Here is a 14,308-nt window from a genome sequence, read left to right on the forward strand (position 1 = left end):
AAGCTTACAGCGCCTAGTGTTCCCTGGCAGTCTCCATTCCAAGTACTAACTAAGCGCACAAGCTCGGGATTCCTAAGAGTGCTATGGCCATAAGCAATGACTGTTGGCTGTAGAAGACTATTTGTAATGACTGTTCTAAGAGTAGCTCTTGTTACAGAGCTGCTTGTAAACTAAAAAGCCTCACAACTCAAAATAAATGACTGGCTTTCCAGTGTTTTTTGTTTATTTGTTTTTTTATTTGTTTGTTTATTTTTTATTCATTTATTGTTTATTTGTTTATTTTTTAAAAGTTTTGATCTCCTCTTGTGTTTAAATGACTGTAGCTACAATCTTCACAATCGGAGCCTTAAGCTAAAAAGCTTACAGTGCCTAGTGTTCCCTGGCAGTCTCCATTCCAAGTACTAACTAAGCGCACAAGCTCGGGATTCCTAAGAGTGCTATGGCCATAAGCAATGACTGTTGGCTGTAGAAGACTATTTGTAATGACTGTTCTAAGAGTAGCTCTTGTTACAGAGCTGCTTGTAAACTAAAAAGCCTCACAACTCAAAATAAATGACTGGCTTTCCAGTGTTTTTTGTTTATTTGTTTTTTTCTTTGTTTGTTTATTTTTTATTCATTTATTGTTTATTTGTTTATTTTTTTAAAGTTTTGATCTCCTCTTGTGTTTAAATGACTGTAGCTACAATCTTCACAATCGGAGCCTTAAGCTAAAAAGCTTACAGCGCCTAGTGTTCCCTGGCAGTCTCCATTCCAAGTACTAACTAAGCGCACAAGCTCGGGATTCCTAAGAGTGCTATGGCCATAAGCAATGACTGTTGGCTGTAGAAGACTATTTGTAATGACTGTTCTAAGAGTAGCTCTTGTTACAGAGCTGCTTGTAAACTAAAAAGCCTCACAACTCAAAATAAATGACTGGCTTTCCAGTGTTTTTTGTTTGTTTGTTTTTTATTTGTTTGTTTATTTTTTATTCATTTATTGTCTGTTTGTTTATTTTTTTTTTAAGTTTTGATCTCCTCTTGTGTTTAAATGACTGTAGCTACAATCTTCACAATCGGAGCCTTAAGCTAAAAAGCTTACAGCGCCTAGTGTTCCCTGGCAGTCTCCATTCCAAGTACTAACTAAGCGCACAAGATCGGGATTCCTAAGAGTGCTATGGCCATAAGCAATGACTGTTGGCTGTAGCAGACAATTTGTAATGACTGTTCTAAGAGTAACACTTGTTACAGAGCTGCTTGTAAACTAAAAAGCCTCACAACTCAAAATAAATGACTGGCTTTCCAGTGTTTTTTGTTTATTTGTTTTTTTATTTGTTTGTTTATTTTTTATTCATTTATTGTTTATTTGTTTATTTTTTAAAAGTTTTGATCTCCTCTTGTGTTTAAATGACTGTAGCTACAATCTTCACAATCGGAGCCTTAAGCTAAAAAGCTTACAGCGCCTAGTGTTCCCTGGCAGTCTCCATTCCAAGTACTAACTAAGCGCACAAGCTCGGGATTCCTAAGAGTGCTATGGCCATAAGCAATGACTGTTGGCTGTAGAAGACTATTTGTAATGACTGTTCTAAGAGTAACTCTTGTTACAGAGCTGCTTGTAAACTAAAAAGCCTCACAACTCAAAATAAATGACTGGCTTTCCAGTGTTTTTTGTTTATTTGTTTTTTTATTTGTTTGTTTATTTTTTATTCATTTATTGTTTATTTTTTTAAAGTTTTGATCTCCTCTTGTGTTTAAATGACTGTAGCTACAATCTTCACAATCGGAGCCTTAAGCTAAAAAGCTTACAGCGCCTAGTGTTCCCTGGCAGTCTCCATTCCAAGTACTAACTAAGCGCACAAGCTCGGGATTCCTAAGAGTGCTATGGCCATAAGCAATGACTGTTGGCTGTAGAAGACTATTTGTAATGACTGTTCTAAGAGTAACTCTTGTTACAGAGCTGCTTGTAAACTAAAAAGCCTCACAACTCAAAATAAATGACTGGCTTTCCAGTGTTTTTTGTTTATTTGTTTTTTTATTTGTTTGTTTATTTTTTATTCATGTATTGTTTATTTGGTTATTTTTTTAAAGTTTTGATCTCCTCTTGTGTTTAAATGACTGTAGCTACAATCTTCACAATCGGAGCCTTAAGCTAAAAAGCTTACAGCGCCTAGTGTTCCCTGGCAGTCTCCATTCCAAGTACTAACTAAGCGCACAAGCTCGGGATTCCTAAGAGTGCTATGGCCATAAGCAATGACTGTTGGCTGTAGAAGACTATTTGTAATGACTGTTCTAAGAGTAGCTCTTGTTACAGAGCTGCTTGTAAACTAAAAAGCCTCACAACTCAAAATAAATGACTGGCTTTCCAGTGTTTTTTGTTTATTTGTTTTTTTATTTGTTTGTTTATTTTTTATTCATTTATTGTTTATTTGTTTATTTTTTAAAAGTTTTGATCTCCTCTTGTTATTAAATGACTGTAGCTACAATCTTCACAATCGGAGCCTTAAGCTAAAAAGCTTACAGCGCCTAGTGTTCCCTGGCAGTCTCCATTCCAAGTACTAACTAAGCGCACAAGCTCGGGATTCCTAAGAGTGCTATGGCCATAAGCAATGACTGTTGGCTGTAGAAGACTATTTGTAATGACTGTTCTAAGAGTAGCTCTTGTTACAGAGCTGCTTGTAAACTAAAAAGCCTCACAAGTCAAAATAAATGACTGGCTTTCCAGTGTTTTTTGTTTGTTTGTTTTTTATTTGTTTGTTTATTTTTTATTCATTTATTGTCTGTTTGTTTATTTTTTTTTTAAAGTTTTGATCTCCTCTTGTGTTTAAATGACTGTAGCTACAATCTTCACAATCGGAGCCTTAAGCTAAAAAGCTTACAGCGCCTAGTGTTCCCTGGCAGTCTCCATTCCAAGTACTAACTAAGCGCACAAGCTCGGGATTCCTAAGAGTGCTATGGCCATAAGCAATGACTGTTGGCTGTAGAAGACTATTTGTAATGACTGTTCTAAGAGTAGCTCTTGTTACAGAGCTGCTTGTAAACTAAAAAGCCTCACAACTCAAAATAAATGACTGGCTTTCCAGTGTTTTTGTTTGTTTGTTTTTTATTTGTTTGTTTATTTTTTATTCATTTATTGTCTGTTTGTTTATTTTTTTTTTAAGTTTTGATCTCCTCTTGTGTTTAAATGACTGTAGCTACAATCTTCACAATCGGAGCCTTAAGCTAAAAAGCTTACAGCGCCTAGTGTTCCCTGGCAGTCTCCATTCCAAGTACTAACTAAGCGCACAAGATCGGGATTCCTAAGAGTGCTATGGCCATAAGCAATGACTGTTGGCTGTAGCAGACAATTTGTAATGACTGTTCTAAGAGTAACACTTGTTACAGAGCTGCTTGTAAACTAAAAAGCCTCACAACTCAAAATAAATGACTGGCTTTCCAGTGTTTTTTGTTCATTTGTTTTTTTATTTGTTTGTTTATTTTTTATTCATTTATTGTTTATTTGTTTATTTTTTAAAAGTTTTGATCTCCTCTTGTGTTTAAATGACTGTAGCTACAATCTTCACAATCGGAGCCTTAAGCTAAAAAGCTTACAGTGCCTAGTGTTCCCTGGCAGTCTCCATTCCAAGTACTAACTAAGCGCACAAGCTCGGGATTCCTAAGAGTGCTATGGCCATAAGCAATGACTGTTGGCTGTAGAAGACTATTTGTAATGACTGTTCTAAGAGTAACTCTTGTTAAAGAGCTGCTTGTAAACTAAAAAGCCTCACAACTCAGAATAAATGACTGGCTTTCCAGTATTTTTTGTTTGTTTGTTTTTTATTTGTTTGTTTATTTTTTATTCATTTATTGTTTATTTGTTTTTTTTTTTTTTTTAAAGTTTTGATCTCCTCTTGTGTTTAAATGACTGTAGCTACAATCTTCACAATCGGAGCCTTAAGCTAAAAAGCTTACAGCGCCTAGTGTTCCCTGGCAGTCTCCATTCCAAGTACTAACTAAGCGCACAAGCTCGGGATTCCTAAGAGTGCTATGGCCATAAGCAATGACTGTTGGCTGTAGAAGACTATTTGTAATGACTGTTCTAAGAGTAACTCTTGTTACAGAGCTGCTTGCAAACTAAAAAGCCTCACAACTCAAAATAAATGACTGGCTTTCCAGTGTTTTTTGTTTATTTGTTTTTTTATTTGTTTGTTTATTTTTTATTCATTTATTGTTTATTTGTTTATTTTTTAAAGTTTTGATCTCCTCTTGTGTTTAAATGACTGTAGCTACAATCTTCACAATCGGAGCCTTAAGCTAAAAAGCTTACAGCGCCTAGTGTTCCCTGGCAGTCTCCATTCCAAGTACTAACTAAGCGCACAAGCTCGGCATTCCTAAGAGTGCTATGGCCATAAGCAATGACTGTTGGCTGTAGAAGACTATTTGTAATGACTGTTCTAAGAGTAACTCTTGTTACAGAGCTGCTTGTAAACTAAAAAGCCTCACAACTCAAAATAAATGACTGGCTTTCCAGTGTTTTTTGTTTGTTTGTTTTTTATTTGTTTGTTTATTTTTTATTCATTTATTGATTATTTGTTTATTTTTTTTCAGGTTTGATCTCCTCTTGTGTTTAAATGACTGTAGCTACAATCTTCACAATCGGAGCCTTAAGCTAAAAAGCTTACAGCGCCTAGTGTTCCCTGGCAGTCTCCATTCCAAGTACTAACTAAGCGCACAAGCTCGGGATTCCTAAGAGTGCTATGGCCATAAGCAATGACTGTTGGCTGTAGAAGACTATTTGTAATGACTGTTCTAAGAGTAGCTCTTGTTACAGAGCTGCTTGTAAACTAAAAAGCCTCACAACTCAAAATAAATGACTGGCTTTCCAGTGTTTTTTGTTTGTTTGTTTTTTATTTGTTTGTTTATTTTTTATTCATTTATTGTTTGTTTGTTTATTTTTTAAAGTTTTGATCTCCTCTTGTGTTTAAATGGCTGTAGCTACAATCTTCACAATCGGAGCCTTAAGCTAAAAAGCTTACAGCGCCTAGTGTTCCCTGGCAGTCTCCATTCCAAGTACTAACTAAGCGCACAAGCTCGGGATTCCTAAGAGTGCTATGGCCATAAGCAATGACTGTTGGCTGTAGAAGACTATTTGTAATGACTGTTCTAAGAGTAACTCTTGTTACAGAGCTGCTTGCAAACTAAAAAGCCTCACAACTCAAAATAAATGACTGGCTTTCCAGTGTTTTTTGTTTATTTGTTTTTTTTATTTGTTTGTTTATTTTTTATTCATTTATTGTTTATTTGTTTATTTTTTAAAGTTTTGATCTCCTCTTGTGTTTAAATGACTGTAGCTACAATCTTCACAATCGGAGCCTTAAGCTAAAAAGCTTACAGCGCCTAGTGTTCCCTGGCAGTCTCCATTCCAAGTACTAACTAAGCGCACAAACTCGGGATTCCTAAGAGTGCTATGGCCATAAGCAATGACTGTTGGCTGTAGAAGACTATTTGTAATGACTGTTCTAAGAGTAACTCTTGTTACAGAGCTGCTTGTAAACTAAAAAGCCTCACAACTCAAAATAAATGACTGGCTTTCCAGTGTTTTTTGTTTATTTGTTTTTTTTATTTGTTTGTTTATTTTTTATTCATTTATTGTTTATTTATTTATTTATTTATTTTTAAGTTTTGATCTCCTCTTGTGTTTAAATGACTGTAGCTACAATCTTCACAATCGGAGCCTTAAGCTAAAAAGCTTACAGCGCCTAGTGTTCCCTGGCAGTTTCCATTCCAAGTACTAACTAAGCGCACAAGCTCGGGATTCCTAAGAGTGCTATGGCCATAAGCAATGACTGTTGGCTGTAGAAGACTATTTGTAATGACTGTTCTAAGAGTAACTCTTGTTACAGAGCTGCTTGTAAAATAAAAAGCCTCACAACTCAAAATAAATGACTGGCTTTCCAGTGTTTTTTGTTTATTTGTTTTTTTATTTGTTTGTTTATTTTTTATTCATGTATTGTTTATTTGGTTATTTTTTTTTAAGTTTTGATCTCCTCTTGTGTTTAAATGACTGTAGCTACAATCTTCACAATCGGAGCCTTAAGCTAAAAAGCTTACAGCGCCTAGTGTTCCCTGGCAGTCTCCATTCCAAGTACTAACTAAGCGCACAAGCTCGGGATTCCTAAGAGTGCTATGGCCATAAGCAATGACTGTTGGCTGTAGAAGACTATTTGTAATGACTGTTCTAAGAGTAGCTCTTGTTACAGAGCTGCTTGTAAACTAAAAAGCCTCACAACTCAAAATAAATGACTGGCTTTCCAGTGTTTTTTGTTTATTTGTTTTTTTTCTTTGTTTGTTTATTTTTTATTCATTTATTGTTTATTTGTTTATTTTTTTAAAGTTTTGATCTCCTCTTGTGTTTAAATGACTGTAGCTACAATCTTCACAATCGGAGCCTTAAGCTAAAAAGCTTACAGCGCCTAGTGTTCCCTGGCAGTCTCCATTCCAAGTACTAACTAAGCGCACAAGCTCGGGATTCCTAAGAGTGCTATGGCCATAAGCAATGACTGTTGGCTGTAGAAGACTATTTGTAATGACTGTTCTAAGAGTAGCTCTTGTTACAGAGCTGCTTGTAAACTAAAAAGCCTCACAACTCAAAATAAATGACTGGCTTTCCAGTGTTTTTTGTTTGTTTGTTTTTTATTTGTTTGTTTATTTTTTATTCATTTATTGTCTGTTTGTTTATTTTTTTTTTAAGTTTTGATCTCCTCTTGTGTTTAAATGACTGTAGCTACAATCTTCACAATCGGAGCCTTAAGCTAAAAAGCTTACAGCGCCTAGTGTTCCCTGGCAGTCTCCATTCCAAGTACTAACTAAGCGCACAAGATCGGGATTCCTAAGAGTGCTATGGCCATAAGCAATGACTGTTGGCTGTAGCAGACAATTTGTAATGACTGTTCTAAGAGTAACACTTGTTACAGAGCTGCTTGTAAACTAAAAAGCCTCACAACTCAAAATAAATGACTGGCTTTCCAGTGTTTTTTGTTTATTTGTTTTTTTATTTGTTTGTTTATTTTTTATTCATTTATTGTTTATTTGTTTATTTTTTAAAAGTTTTGATCTCCTCTTGTGTTTAAATGACTGTAGCTACAATCTTCACAATCGGAGCCTTAAGCTAAAAAGCTTACAGCGCCTAGTGTTCCCTGGCAGTCTCCATTCCAAGTACTAACTAAGCGCACAAGCTCGGGATTCCTAAGAGTGCTATGGCCATAAGCAATGACTGTTGGCTGTAGAAGACTATTTGTAATGACTGTTCTAAGAGTAACTCTTGTTACAGAGCTGCTTGTAAACTAAAAAGCCTCACAACTCAAAATAAATGACTGGCTTTCCAGTGTTTTTTGTTTATTTGTTTTTTTATTTGTTTGTTTATTTTTTATTCATTTATTGTTTATTTTTTTAAAGTTTTGATCTCCTCTTGTGTTTAAATGACTGTAGTTACAATCTTCACAATCGGAGCCTTAAGCTAAAAAGCTTACAGCGCCTAGTGTTCCCTGGCAGTCTCCATTCCAAGTACTAACTAAGCGCACAAGCTCGGGATTCCTAAGAGTGCTATGGCCATAAGCAATGACTGTTGGCTGTAGAAGACTATTTGTAATGACTGTTCTAAGAGTAACTCTTGTTACAGAGCTGCTTGTAAACTAAAAAGCCTCACAACTCAAAATAAATGACTGGCTTTCCAGTGTTTTTTGTTTATTTGTTTTTTTATTTGTTTGTTTATTTTTTATTCATGTATTGTTTATTTGGTTATTTTTTTAAAGTTTTGATCTCCTCTTGTGTTTAAATGACTGTAGCTACAATCTTCACAATCGGAGCCTTAAGCTAAAAAGCTTACAGCGCCTAGTGTTCCCTGGCAGTCTCCATTCCAAGTACTAACTAAGCGCACAAGCTCGGGATTCCTAAGAGTGCTATGGCCATAAGCAATGACTGTTGGCTGTAGAAGACTATTTGTAATGACTGTTCTAAGAGTAGCTCTTGTTACAGAGCTGCTTGTAAACTAAAAAGCCTCACAACTCAAAATAAATGACTGGCTTTCCAGTGTTTTTTGTTTGTTTGTTTTTTATTTGTTTGTTTATTTTTTATTCATTTATTGTCTGTTTGTTTATTTTTTTTTTAAAGTTTTGATCTCCTCTTGTGTTTAAATGACTGTAGCTACAATCTTCACAATCGGAGCCTTAAGCTAAAAAGCTTACAGCGCCTAGTGTTCCCTGGCAGTCTCCATTCCAAGTACTAACTAAGCGCACAAGCTCGGGATTCCTAAGAGTGCTATGGCCATAAGCAATGACTGTTGGCTGTAGAAGACTATTTGTAATGACTGTTCTAAGAGTAGCTCTTGTTACAGAGCTGCTTGTAAACTAAAAAGCCTCACAACTCAAAATAAATGACTGGCTTTCCAGTGTTTTTGTTTGTTTGTTTTTTATTTGTTTGTTTATTTTTTATTCATTTATTGTCTGTTTGTTTATTTTTTTTTTAAGTTTTGATCTCCTCTTGTGTTTAAATGACTGTAGCTACAATCTTCACAATCGGAGCCTTAAGCTAAAAAGCTTACAGCGCCTAGTGTTCCCTGGCAGTCTCCATTCCAAGTACTAACTAAGCGCACAAGATCGGGATTCCTAAGAGTGCTATGGCCATAAGCAATGACTGTTGGCTGTAGCAGACAATTTGTAATGACTGTTCTAAGAGTAACACTTGTTACAGAGCTGCTTGTAAACTAAAAAGCCTCACAACTCAAAATAAATGACTGGCTTTCCAGTGTTTTTTGTTCATTTGTTTTTTTATTTGTTTGTTTATTTTTTATTCATTTATTGTTTATTTGTTTATTTTTTAAAAGTTTTGATCTCCTCTTGTGTTTAAATGACTGTAGCTACAATCTTCACAATCGGAGCCTTAAGCTAAAAAGCTTACAGCGCCTAGTGTTCCCTGGCAGTTTCCATTCCAAGTACTAACTAAGCGCACAAGCTCGGGATTCCTAAGAGTGCTATGGCCATAAGCAATGACTGTTGGCCGTAGAAGACTATTTGTAATGACTGTTCTAAGAGTAACTCTTGTTACAGAGCTGCTTGCAAACTAAAAAGCCTCACAACTCAAAATAAATGACTGGCTTTCCAGTGTTTTTTGTTTATTTGTTTGTTTATTTTTTATTCATTTATTGTTTATTTGTTTATTTTTTAAAGTTTTGATCTCCTCTTGTGTTTAAATGACTGTAGCTACAATCTTCACAATCGGAGCCTTAAGCTAAAAAGCTTACAGCGCCTAGTGTTCCCTGGCAGTCTCCATTCCAAGTACTAACTAAGCGCACAAGCTCGGGATTCCTAAGAGTGCTATGGCCATAAGCAATGACTGTTGGCTGTAGAAGACTATTTGTAATGACTGTTCTAAGAGTAACTCTTGTTACAGAGCTGCTTGTAAACTAAAAAGCCTCACAACTCAAAATAAATGACTGGCTTTCCAGTGTTTTTTGTTTGTTTGTTTTTTATTTGTTTGTTTATTTTTTATTCATTTATTGTTTATTTGTTTATTTTTTTAAAGTTTTGATCTCCTCTTGTGTTTAAATGACTGTAGCTACAATCTTCACAATCGGAGCCTTAAGCTAAAAAGCTTACAGCGCCTAGTGTTCCCTGGCAGTTTCCATTCCAAGTACTAACTAAGCGCACAAGCTCGGGATTCCTAAGAGTGCTATGGCCATAAGCAATGACTGTTGGCTGTAGAAGACTATTTGTAATGACTGTTCTAAGAGTAACTCTTGTTACAGAGCTGCTTGTAAACTAAAAAGCCTCACAACTCAAAATAAATGACTGGCTTTCCAGTGTTTTTTGTTTGTTTGTTTGTTTCATTTGTTTGTTTATTTTTTATTCATGTATTGTTTATTTGTTTATTTTTTTAACGTTTTGATCTCCTCTTGTGTTTAAATGACTGTAGCTACAATCTTCACAATCGGAGCCTTAAGCTAAAAAGCTTACAGCGCCTAGTGTTCCCTGGCAGTCTCCATTCCAAGTACTAACTAAGCGCACAAGCTCGTGATTCCTAAGAGTGCTATGGCCATAAGCAATGACTGTTGGCTGTAGAAGACTATTTGTAATGACTTGTTCTAAGAGTAGCTCTTGTTACAGAGCTGCTTGTAAACTAAAAAGCCTCACAACTCAAAATAAATGACTGGCTTTCCAGTGTTTTTTGTTTGTTTGTTTTTTATTTGTTTGTTTATTTTTTATTCATTTATTGTTTATTTGTTTATTTTTTTTAAGTTTTGATCTCCTCTTGTGTTTAAATGACTGTAGCTACAATCTTCACAATCGGAGCCTTAAGCTAAAAAGCTTACAGCGCCTAGTGTTCCCTGGCAGTTTCCATTCCAAGTACTAACTAAGCGCACAAGCTCGTGATTCCTAAGAGTGCTATGGCCATAAGCAATGACTGTTGGCTGTAGAAGACTATTTGTAATGACTGTTCTAAGAGTAACTCTTGTTACAGAGCTGCTTGTAAACTAAAAAGCCTCACAACTCAAAATAAATGACTGGCTTCCAGTGTTTTTTTTGTTTATTTGTTTTTTTATTTGTTTGTTTATTTTTTATTCATTTATTGTTTATTTGTTTATTTTTTTTAAGTTTTGATCTCCTCTTGTGTTTAAATGACTGTAGCTACAATCTTCACAATCGGAGCCTTAAGCTAAAAAGCTTACAGCGCCTAGTGTTCCCTGGCAGTCTCCATTCCAAGTACTAACTAAGCGCACAAGCTCGGGATTCCTAAGAGTGCTATGGCCATAAGCAATGACTGTTGGCTGTAGAAGACTATTTGTAATGACTCTTCTAAGAGTAACTCTTGTTACAGAGCTGCTTGTAAACTAAAAAGCCTCACAACTCAAAATAAATGACTGGCTTTCCAGTGTTTTTTGTTTGTTTGTTTTTTTTATTTGTTTGTTTATTTTTTATTCATGTATTGTTTATTTGTTTATTTTTTTAACGTTTTGATCTCCTCTTGTGTTTAAATGACTGTAGCTACAATCTTCACAATCGGAGCCTTAAGCTAAAAAGCTTACAGCGCCTAGTGTTCCCTGGCAGTTTCCATTCCAAGTACTAACTAAGCGCACAAGCTCGGGATTCCTAAGAGTGCTATGGCCATAAGCAATGACTGTTGGCTGTAGAAGACTATTTGTAATGACTGTTCTAAGAGTAACTCTAATTACAGAGCTGCTTGTAAACTAAAAAGCCTCACAACTCAAAATAAATGACTGGCTTTCCAGTGTTTTTTTTGTTTATTTGTTTTTTTATTTGTTTGTTTATTTTTTATTCATTTATTGTTTATTTTTTTAAAGTTTTGATCTCCTCTTGTGTTTAAATGACTGTAGCTACAATCTTCACAATCGGAGCCTTAAGCTAAACAGCTTACAGCGCCTAGTGTTCCCTGGCAGTCTCCATTCCAAGTACTAACTAAGCGCACAAGCTCGGGATTCCTAAGAGTGCTATGGCCATAAGCAATGACTGTTGGCTGTAGAAGACTATTTGTAATGACTCTTCTAAGAGTAACTCTTGTTACAGAGCTGCTTGTAAACTAAAAAGCCTCACAACTCAAAATAAATGACTGGCTTTCCAGTGTTTTTTGTTTGTTTGTTTTTTTTTATTTGTTTGTTTATTTTTTATTCATGTATTGTTTATTTGTGTACTTTTTTAACGTTTTGATCTCCTCTTGTGTTTAAATGACTGTAGCTACAATCTTCACAATCGGAGCCTTAAGCTAAAAAGCTTACAGCGCCTAATGTTCCCTGGCAGTCTCCATTCCAAGTACTAACTAAGCGCACAAGCTCGGGATTCCTAAGAGTGCTATGGCCATAAGCAATGACTGTTGGCTGTAGAAGACTATTTGTAATGACTTGTTCTAAGAGTAGCTCTTGTTACAGAGCTGCTTGTAAACTAAAAAGCCTCACAACTCAAAATAAATGACTGGCTTTCCAGTGTTTTTTTTGTTTATTTGTTTTTTTATTTGTTTGTTTATTTTTTATTCATTTATTGTTTATTTGTTTATTTTTTTAAAGTTTTGATCTCCTCTTGTGTTTAAATGACTGTAGCTACAATCTTCACAATCGGAGCCTTAAGCTAAAAAGCTTACAGCGCCTAGTGTTCCCTGGCAGTTTCCATTCCAAGTACTAACTAAGCGCACAAGCTCGGGATTCCTAAGAGTGCTATGGCCATAAGCAATGACTGTTGGCTGTAGACGACTATTTGTAATGACTGTTCTAAGAGTAACTCTTGTTACAGAGCTGCTTGTAAACTAAAAAGCCTCACAACTCAAAATAAATAACTGGCTTTCCAGTGTTTTTTTTGTTTATTTGTTTTTTTTTATTTGTTTGTTTATTTTTTATTCATGTATTGTTTATTTGTTTATTTTTTTAACGTTTTGATCTCCTCTTGTGTTTAAATGACTGTAGCTACAATCTTCACAATCGGAGCCTTAAGCTAAAAAGCTTACAGCGCCTAATGTTCCCTGGCAGTTTCCATTCCAAGTACTAACTAAGCGCACAAGCTCGGGATTCCTAAGAGTGCTATGGCCATAAGCAATGACTGTTGGCTGTAGAAGACTATTTGTAATGACTGTTCTAAGAGTAACTCTTGTTACAGAGCTGCTTGTAAACTAAAAAGCCTCACAACTCAAAATAAATGACTGGCTTTCCAGTGTTTTTTTTTGTTTATTTGTTTTTTTATTTGTTTGTTTATTTTTTATTCATTTATTGTTTATTTGTTTATTCTTTTAAAGTTTTGATCTCCTCTTGTGTTTAAATGACTGTAGCTACAATCTTCACAATCGGAGCCTTAAGCTAAAAAGCTTACAGCGCCTAGTGTTCCCTTGCAGTTTCCATTCCAAGTACTAACTAAGCGCACAAGCTCGGGATTCCTAAGAGTGCTATGGCCATAAGCAATGACTGTTGGCTGTAGAAGACTATTTGTAATGACTGTTCTAAGAGTAGCTCTTGTTACAGAGCTGCTTGTAAACTAAAAAGCCTCACAACTCAAAATAAATGACTGGCTTTCCAGTGTTTTTTGTTTATTTGTTTTTTTACTTGTTTGTTTATTTTTTATTCATTTATTGTTTATTTGTTTATTTTTTTTAAAGTTTTGATCTCCTCTTGTGTTTAAATGACTGTAGCTACAATCTTCACAATCGGAGCCTTAAGCTAAAAAGCTTACAGCGCCTAGTGTTCCCTGGCAGTCTCCATTCCAAGTACTAACTAAGCGCACAAGCTCGGGATTCCTAAGAGTGCTATGGCCATAAGCAATGACTGTTGGCTGTAGAAGACTATTTGTAATGACTGTTCTAAGAGTAACTCTTGTTACAGAGCTGCTTGTAAACTAAAAAGCCTCACAACTCAAAATAAATGACTGGCTTTCCAGTGTTTTTTGTTTGTTTGTTTTTTTTATTTGTTTGTTTATTTTTTATTCATTTATTGTTTATTTGTTTATTTTTTTAAAGTTTTTTCTCCTCTTGTGTTTAAATGACTGTAGCTACAATCTTCACAATCGGAGCCTTAAGCTAAAAAGCTTACAGCGCCTAGTGTTCCCTGGCAGTCTCCATTCCAAGTACTAACTAAGCGCACAAGCTCGGGATTCCTAAGAGTGCTATGGCCATAAGCAATGACTGTTGGCTGTAGAAGACTATTTGTAATGACTGTTCTAAGAGTAACTCTTGTTACAGAGCTGCTTGTAAACTAAAAAGCCTCACAACTCAAAATAAATGACTGGCTTTCCAGTGTTTTTTGTTTGTTTGTTTTTTTATTTGTTTGTTTATTTTTTATTCATTTATTGTTTATTTATTTTTTTTTTTTTTTAAGTTTTGATCTCCTCTTGTGTTTAAATGACTGTAGCTACAATCTTCACAATCGGAGCCTTAAGCCAAAAAGCTTACAGCGCCTAGTGTTCCCTGGCAGTCTCCATTCCAAGTACTAACTAAGCGCACAAGCTCGGGATTCCTAAGAGTGCTTTGGCCATAAGCAATGACTGTTGGCTGTAGAAGACTATTTGTAATGACTTGTTCTAAGAGTAGCTCTTGTTACAGAGCTGCTTGTAAACTAAAAAGCCTCACAACTCAAAATAAATGACTGGCTTTCCAGTGTTTTTTGTTTGTTTGTTTTTTATTTGTTTGTTTATTTTTTATTCATTTATTGTTTATTTGTTTATTTTTTAAAGTTTTGATCTCCTCTTGTGTTTAAATGACTGTAGCTACAATCTTCACAATCGGAGCCTTAAGCTAAAAAGCTTACAGCGCCTAGTGTTCCCTGGCAGTCTCCATTCCAAGTACTAACTAAGCGCACAAGCTCGGGATTC

This window comes from Hoplias malabaricus, chromosome X1 (assembly GCF_029633855.1).
Source record: "Hoplias malabaricus isolate fHopMal1 chromosome X1, fHopMal1.hap1, whole genome shotgun sequence".
In the NCBI taxonomy this organism is placed as follows: Eukaryota; Metazoa; Chordata; class Actinopteri; order Characiformes; family Erythrinidae; genus Hoplias; species Hoplias malabaricus.